The sequence below is a fragment of the Macadamia integrifolia genome, unplaced genomic scaffold (genome assembly GCF_013358625.1).
Source record: "Macadamia integrifolia cultivar HAES 741 unplaced genomic scaffold, SCU_Mint_v3 scaffold1320, whole genome shotgun sequence".
In the NCBI taxonomy this organism is placed as follows: Eukaryota; Viridiplantae; Streptophyta; class Magnoliopsida; order Proteales; family Proteaceae; genus Macadamia; species Macadamia integrifolia.
In genome coordinates, this window is record NW_024868158.1 from 144547 (window position 1) to 153736 (window position 9190).

At 34.8% G+C, this 9190-nt stretch overlaps 1 protein-coding gene across 2 annotated transcripts in view; it reads right to left on the bottom strand.

The window, feature by feature from the left end:
* LOC122063415 (cytochrome c oxidase copper chaperone 1-like) overlaps positions 1–6989 on the bottom strand; it is an 11371-nt gene extending 4382 nt beyond the window's left edge. Inside the window, exon 1 of one of the 2 annotated variants that reach the window (XM_042627123.1) lies at positions 6836–6989. The gene's annotated coding sequence lies outside the window, so the exon portion shown is untranslated. The remainder of the gene's footprint in view (positions 1–6835) is intronic. The other variant, XM_042627124.1, reaches the window with a different exon arrangement.
* Positions 6990–9190: the final 2201 nt, after the last annotated feature.

The window sequence follows — 9190 nt, forward strand, 5'->3', positions numbered from 1 at the left end:
AAAAAAAAAAAAAAAAAAAAAAAAAAAAAAAAAACAAGATTAAGTAACATCAAGTCATTAAAAATCAACATTTAGCCATATTAAATTATAAAAAATTAACATTAAGTCATATTAAGTTATAAAAAATCAAAATTTAGAGAAATGCTCTTGTTCTATAATAAGTTTAACTGGTCAAATGATTTTATTTTTACATGAGACTTTTTGTATTAGTTATAAAATAAAACCAGCTTTCCAACAAGTCTAAGATTACTTAAATCTGAGTTGTAATGACAAAGTTATGCTCTTGTCAAACTTATTTTTAAGTGCGCAAATACTGTTAAAATTGCTTGAATGAAAATAATTTTATGGATATCAAAATAAAAGATTATTTTACTAGACTTTTGGTTTTTAGCAATGTTTTAACATGATAGAATTTATAAAATTTTCATAATTGAGAAAAACCTCAGCATTTAAAAGTTGAAAATCACCCGTATTAACAAAAATCCAGTTTTTGTTCTTGGACTGGGGGGTTGACTTTTTGTCCTTTTGGAATTTGATTTTTAAACTATTTTTATTGCATTCAAATAGGGGGTATTTTCGTATTTATGAATAATATCTTAAGTAAATGAAATAAACTTAAATGATAATTGGCATAAATAAGTGCCAAAAAACAAGGCGGTATGTAGTGGAACAAGACGACTGTCGCCTAGGCCCCAGGCAAACCCCTGGACGCCTAGTCGTCGCCTAGGCGGCACCTTGACAACTATGGTTTCAAAAAACCCAATTTGGATCGCTTAGAGGCCCACAACCCACCCAAATGATCAACGATTCAAAAGATAATGGAATAACCAGACTTTTAAAGACCTACTTAGGAAGGTAAGGAGACAAGGAAAATTAGAATTGGAATGAAACTAATTGTGGGAATTTGGGAAAATATGACTTGTGTCAATTGACACCAGCCCTCCTTTATTTATAATAGAAGAGATATGAGTACAAAAGTACAATTCTACCCCCATGGACAATATTACTCTATACCCATATTACAAGACTCCCCCTCAAGTTGGAGCATGGATATCATACACGCCCAACTTACACAAAATAGGATGAAAAACCTTACTACTAAGACCCTTTGTAAGGATATCTACTAATTGATCGTCAAACCTTACAAAAGGAATGCATATAAGACTCTGTTCCAACTTCTCCTTGATAAAATGCTTGTCAATCTCCATATGTTTGGGTCGATCATGCTAAAACGGATCACTCTGGGCCTACCCAAACACTTAAACAGCTCAAATATTATGAACAATGGAAATTCTGTAATTTTTATAACAATCCAACACTCAAAAGGTAAGTAACAAATGATGGCACCACCGTCATTTATTGGAACTTCAGGACACCAGCAAAGGGAATGAAACGTATTAGTGGGAAGGGTAAACTTGGAACTGAAAACAAGATAAGGACAAAGAGGAATTATAAAGCAAGAGGAGGGTAATATTGGGAAAACTAAATATAAGAAAGGATTTAAGAACAGCCAAGAGGTTGTCTTCAACCTCACGTCAATAGAAAGGAGCCAAGAAACAAGCCTCAAACCAGGTGGGATTTCTCCTACAAACCTCAATTGATTGCCGAGAGAATTTAGGCGAAGGATTCTACTCAAATATCCTCCCAAATGGAACCAATTGCAAGCCTGATACCCAACTGCAGAGGTAGAACGATTATTCTGAATCTTGGTCTGGCGGTAGGAATAAGATTAAGTGCTGTCACAGCTTTGTTTTCTCAACAGAAGCAACTCCAGCAGGTAAGGCTTGGGGTTAGGGTCGCCTATGAGGGGACTGCCTTCGACCAAGATCTCAGGCCAAACCCAATAATTACCAGGGAGATCAATCACCAAGTTCTCAGTCTGGGAAGGTTGACACTAGCAGGAACAGAAATGGGGTAGAAGAACTAGGAAAAGAACAGAGAGAACGTACGCCAACAGTAGTTCACAAAGCACGGTACAGCAACTCTGCAGATCCTTCAATCAACTCAAAATTTCATTCATTCATTATAATCTATGTCTCTAATCTGCAGATAACATCATATAAATAAAGAGGAAATCCCTTCCCTAATTGGCAACTTAGTAAACTAAGAAAGAAAAGAGAAACTTTTAAACAATCCCTACATAACCTGCTACATAATGGAATAAAAAAAGATTAAAAAAAAAAAAATCCCTGCTAGCTGAATAAGAAACTACTAAACGTCTACCAGCCCTTGCCAAACCAAAAAACTGGCTTAGGAATGGTTCTTGGTTTGGGCTTCCAAAGTGGGACACATCTGTCCAGCCAACCCATAGCCTCTACATCAGAGATAGATCCCACAAATTGATTGTTATAGGTAATTGGGCTCATAAATAAAGATGGAGAAATAGAAGATGATGTTACACAAAGAATCAAAGACGTATAAAGTGGAAAGATGCATCCGGAGTGTTGTGTGATCGACATATTCCTTTAAAACTTAAGGGGAAAGTTTACAAGACTTCCATACAACCGGTAGCGATAAACTCAATGTAGCTGATAGAGGATGTTTAGATGGATGTGTGGTAAAACTACGAAGGATAAGGGAATGATCAAATTATAGTTGATTTGAGAGTAGCTCTGATACATGATAAGTTGTGAGAAAGTAGTTTGAGGTAGCATGGCTATGTCCAACAGAGTCATCTAGTTGATCCAGTATGAAGGACTGATTTCATTTAGATTGAACGAGCTAAAAGAACCAAGGGCAAACCTAAAATAACTCTGGAAGAAGTGGTGAGAAAATACATGCATAGCTTAGGTCTTGTATTATGTATGGCTTTGAATAGAGCTGATTGGAGGGTAAAGATCCATGTAGCGGCCCCATTTAGTTTGATAAGGCTGAGTTGATGAGATAGGACATGGGCGGTAATGTCTTTTTTTTGTCAATAATTATGCTGACTGCTGCTGCGTGGACCCAATGGCTGGACCAAAAAAAAGGAGGGCTCTCCGAAACTAAGTGAAGCAGAACACAGTGTTGGCTCTAAAACTAAGTATAAAATGATTTTCTGGGCCTCTGTTTGTAAATTGTAAAGAATCCCCAGTTTCAACTACTACAAACATTAGAAGAGACAGGGATTGCTTTTTGTGTATTTCCAGTCAGTTTGTATATCCACTTCTTTTGGGGACCTTGTAAAGTATATTGGCCATGCTTTTCCTTCTAATGGGAACAAGAGAGAAATAAAAATATGGATTTATCACTAGTGTATCTCTGGTACACATGAAACTGCACCATGGTTACTGGGTAAGCAATTGAGTTCTAAATAAAGTTACCAACCTGATTTTTATTAATAAAGAAAAATGTTTTCATTGAACCTGGTAGATAAGTCTAATGAAAACACATGTAAGCAAGCAGAATTATGATGGCAATTACACATTTTTTAATGTTCAACCTCCAGTTATAATTAAAATTTTCCTGAAAATACAATATGAAACTAAAGCATTCATCAAAAGATATCTTCAGTTCTATATTTACAGAACACTTTCACTAAAAAAGAGATTAAAGAGAAGTGCAGCCAGTAAATACCACAACTCAGCCTTCTCCCAACTAAATGGGGTTGGCTACATAGATCCATTCAAAGACACAACACAAAACAGAAAATCTCACCTAGATAGGGTTGGGTACATGGATTATTGCCCTCCAAAAATTTCTATCCAAGGTCATACTTGGGACCAAACCTTAACTATGCATATCTTTCCTCATTACTTCTCCTATAGTTATTTTAGGCCTGCCCCTATCTCTTTCAGCTCCTTCAATCATCACTCCTCCTTATTGGTACATCCTCAGGCCTCCATTGAACATGGCAATACCACCTCAAACAACTTTCTCGAAACTTATCATGAATTGGGACAATTAAGAAAGACTGAATAATTTACTTTACTTAGCCAATGTCTTGCAGAAATGTTGAAATCATAAAAGGGGTTGGAAATAAATGACTGTAAAAGAGACAATAATAGAATAACAACAGAACTACCAAAGATAAAAAAAAAAATGATAGAATGCACAACAAATGCCAAAATGTAAATTGATCTATATTTGAATTAATTGTTTGTTTTTCTTATTTATTTTCTCTTTTTATTTTAATTTAAACAACTAAAGGGCTGATATAACCAAAATCAACCTTTCACAAGTAGCACTAGAACAGCGAAATAAAATTGTTCGCCAATAAGGTAAGCTCATCCTTACCCACAAAAACAAGAAGGAATAGATCAAAATCCCTTGAAAATGTACATAATCTAGCGATTAGATTTATTACTAAAGTAAAATAGAGTGTCAACTAGACAAACCACCTCCAGCATGGCATTTTCATTAATTTCCATTCTACAAGAAAGGGGTAGACTATAGACAAATCCCCACAGCATAGGATTAAAGAAAAGACAAAATAAGTCAATAACTCACACCAAAAAGATCTCATTGCACTAGTAAAGAACCAAACCATTCCCAACCAAAAAAATCCAAGACAAAATCAAATAACTGAGAGACTAGAACCAAGCAAAAAGATCCTTCAGCACCCCCCGGGTAATACCATTGGATAATATTGGGTATGAGTTATCTATATTTGGTTCGTTGTAGTCACGTTATGCTTAACGACTGAACTCAATGGTAGAAGGGAGGAATCAATTTCAGTCTAAGTCTTCTGCGCTGTAACATATGTGCTTGGGCAGTTTTAAAGAATTGGTTGCAGTTGGTTACATTGGGTTGGGTGGAGTGGTGTTGTAGTATCTTACATAATGGGTGTGGATAGGTTTATAAGTGGTTCCTATAACTGTTAGTTATGGTTTGATGACTGTGTTCTTGTTTAAAAGAAATGATTATTCTATTAGGGCTATCATGTTGAACCCAAAACCAAACACAATCTTTTGTGTACAAGGAAGTCACCCCTATATGGCCTATTTTTTTCTCTCATCTCTCTTATTCCAAGATGCATAACAGGCTATAGCTTTACAAAGGAAGCCTAGGAGATGGCATCTAGGTCCAATGCACCTAATCTATGTTATGAGATGAGGTTTTCAGGAACATCCTCAAGCAATCCTTGAGTGCACAAACGAAGAAATGAGTCATTATTCTTGAAAGTGGCTTATCTCCGTTGTCAAGGCATCGACGTCGCCTTGGCGTCTAGTCAGTTTCCTGAGGCCTAGGCGATTGTCGCCTTTTGTTTTTTTAAGTAAATGTTTTATTTATTTTTTTATTTCACTTACTAAAGATATTATTCATAAATAAGCAAATATCCATGTTTGAATCCAATAAAATATAGTTTCAAAATCAAATTCAAAAAGGATAAAATGTCAATCCCCAGTCTGAAAACAAAAATTGGATCCTTTGTTATAGGGGTGATGATTTTTAACTTTTAAATGCAAGGGTTTTTCTTAATTTTGAAATTTTCATAAATCTTATCATGGTAAAACACTGCTAAAAACCAGAAGTCCGGAAAAATAATCTTTTGCTCTGATGTCCATAAAATTATTTTCATTCAGGCGATTTTAACAACATTTGTGCCATTTAAAACAAATTTGACTGGAACATAACTTTGTCATTATAACTCAGATTTAAGTAATCTTAGATTTGTTGGAAAGTTAGTTATGTGCTCTACTTAATACAAAATGTCTCATGTAAAAATAAAATCATTTGACTAGTCAAACTTCTTATAGAACAAGAACATTTCTCTAAATGTTGACTTTTTACGATTTTATGTATCTTAATATTGATTTTTGATGACTTAATGTGTCTTAATGTTGATTTTGATGATATAAGGTATATGTAGCATACTAATAATGATTGAAAATAAGGAAAATAAAAAAAAAAACTTGATCGCTTAGGCGTCTTGTTCAACTTAAGGTGGGGGACTTTTCGGCTAAGCGCTTAGGCAGCCATCCAATGCATTGGTTCGCCTTGGTGCCATGAAAACTATGCTACAGATTTGGGGATTGAAGACAAGCCCAATTTTAAGGGGGAAGGAATGTTATGTGCAATACTATTGCATGATATTAGGTTTGAGTTATATCTATGGATGTGGTTGTAATGTATGTATTTGGATCGTTTTAGAGAGTTGCAGCAAGTTAGAGTAGTAGTTGTTTATATTGGGTTGGGTAGAGTGGTGTTCTAGTTATCTTATGCAATAGGTGTAGGTAGTTTTAGAAGAGGTTCCTATAACTGTTAGTTATGGTTTGATGACTGTATTCTTATTCAAAATAAATGACTATTCTATCAGGGTTATAATGTTGAACACAAAATCAAATACAATCTTTTGTGTACGAGGTGGCCTCTATTACGCCAATTTTTCCTTCTCTCTCATCTCTCTTATTCCAAGATTCATAAGAAGGTATGTGTGCATTACCCCTCCTCCCCCAAAAAATTCCACAAGATACCATACGTATAACAAAAAAATAAATAAACTAATTAAACAGAAGCATCTAAAACAAAGGAAAGAACCCAAAATGACAAAATTAAGTATTCCGAATATGCCTAAATCTGTAATAGAACCTATATTCTTATGTAAATCTATGACTTCCATGCAGTGGAGGCAAAGCAATATTCAGGAAAATACAAAAGGTCCACCCACCCCTGGCGGTGAACATGAAAAGAATCCCTTATCATTCAAAGCCAACAAACATAAAAAAAACTAAAGCAAGCACTTAAATATTAAGAAAAATAAAAATCAAAGCACCTAAACATTAAGAAAAATGTGAAAGAATGCTTACAATAGATTAGAGATTATTATGCAATAGCAGATTGTAGTAGGGTCATAAGTTTCCTAGATTTGATTGATAAAAAAATGGATTGGAATGTTAGAATGTAATGATCTTACCTCTGTCCTGTTTCTTGAACGCAGCGGTTTTTGAAGTTGGTTAGAACCTAGAAGAAGCTCAATAGAGGAATAGCAGACGCCGCTTCTGACCAGAGCCGTTTTTCTTACTTTGAAAGATAGACGAGAAGACTGGAGAATGTAGGTGAACAGTTTAGGCCTTAGGTTGTCTTCTGGGCGGTTTCACCCGATAACCCGATTACCCGCCGACCGTGAGTTTCACGTTTTCTCTGTTTTTTATGTCACATGAATTTCACTGTGGGGTGTTAATCGGTTCGGTACCGGTGTAAATGATTCGGTTCAATTTCATGCAAGATTTTTGAGGTAAAATCAAAATCGAACCATTTAATCAAGAGTTTTATATATTGAAACCAATTATAAACAGTTTCGATTTAAACTGTTTTCTTATGTTTTCTAATTTTTTATTTAAACAGTTGTTTTACCTTTAAATTTTTTAGTGAGATAGATATAAATTGAATTGAATTGTTTTTTGTTATATGTTTATTTTTAATAATTGTTTAATGTAAACTTAATTTGTTTATTGAAACATATATAAACTTAACATTGAATGACTTAAACTTACTACGTATATATTAATCAACTCAACGATTTACTAACAGTTTCAATTTTAAAATCAAAATCGAACCATATTTTCAATTTTACAAACTATTTATTAAACATTTTCATGATTTCGATGTAAACAACTCGATTCAATTTTGATTTCAATTTTACATCTTTAGTTTCACATTTTGTTGAAAAGGCAAATGCCACTAAAGTAGAAAAACTCCAATTTTCCCTAAGGCCCGTTTGTTTAGTGGAGTTTTGATGGGGGTGAGAGAATTATACTTAATTTTTCCAAAAGCATGGTAACATCATGTGTTTTGATATAATGGGTGGGAAATACTTTACAATATTGGGAGTTGAGCTTTCTTGTCTGCTGACGTGGCTTTTAACATCCCATTTCAAAGTCCTACCAAATTGGTGGGACTTTGCGGGGTGGGAGGTCATTGCAATGACTCACAACCTGAGCCTCCACCCAACCCAACCCCAACCTTGCTACCATCGCCCCACACCTGCACATAACCCATCTTGCAAACTTAGTCTCTATCTGCCAACACAGACTCCGACCTGACCAGCACCCATCTGCAACTCCCTCCCCTACTTTGGATGTATATACTCCCCCAATCCTGCTACCATTGCCCACACCGCAGTGCAAACAACCTACAACAATGACTCTCTCTCTCTCCCATAGCTAAATGCTAATCAAATAAGGTTTTGCTGAGAAAGTCCAACTTTCCTCCAATTTTATTTTTTCTGCCTTTAACCCCACCAACATGTGGGACCCAATAGTCAGACATTCTAACCCCTAAAGTCTCCTCTAAACAAACGGGGCCTAGAGGGTTTGTATATCTTCGAGGATGTTGGCAATTTCAATCAATGGTTGGAAGTTTTCATCAGCCAAACAACAGATAGTACTTGCCAAATCTGAGTTCAAAACAACTCGGGGAATCCTACCAATAAAAAAAAAAAAAAAGGCAAATTCCATTCAAATTAGTTGTTTAATTTCACTTCAAGCTTGAGTTAGTGCCTCATTGATAACTATTGAAGATATATAGAGATGATCTTAAAAAAGCTTATGATCATTGAGAATCAAACAACTCAGTCCCATTGCTTCGACAACAATGTGGTATCTAAATGGATAGAATGCAGTCATTAGGGGGATTTGGTCTAAGTTGAATGGAAAGGGTTAAAATTTGCTTTAAAGTGATTCCTTAAATTATGGATACATGTTAAATTTCAGCTCAAACAAAGTTTGCCACGTGACAAAATAGTGCTTTGAAAAATCAAGGATCATGGGAAAATGGCACAATGGTGTGAGTACTATGGATATTTTCACACAAAAAAAATAATAATAATAAAATAATAAAATAAAATACTACGGATATGCATGTATATACTTTGTTAATGTAGACCATGTCCTTTATGTCGACTGATGATATAATCACATCATCTAGCACACGGCACAATGATAGTGGAGGCTAAGAAGGCTCTCAACACGGGCTGTGCTAAAAGAACCCATAAACATAGTTTGTTTTTTTATTTATTTAATTATTGTACCAACAAATATAATGTATTGTAATCTAAAAGGATATCAACTGAAATTTATTACTCATCACATTAATCTGAAATAAAGGACACTAGGTCAAGAAATTACATACGATAATACACACTAAGTTACAGGAAGAGTTTTTCTATACCAACGAGTGTAAAGGGTATCTCTATACTACTAATAAAAAACAATCGCATGAAAGGTGATGCAGTAATTTCAATCATATGGACAACTAAGAAATGTTTTTT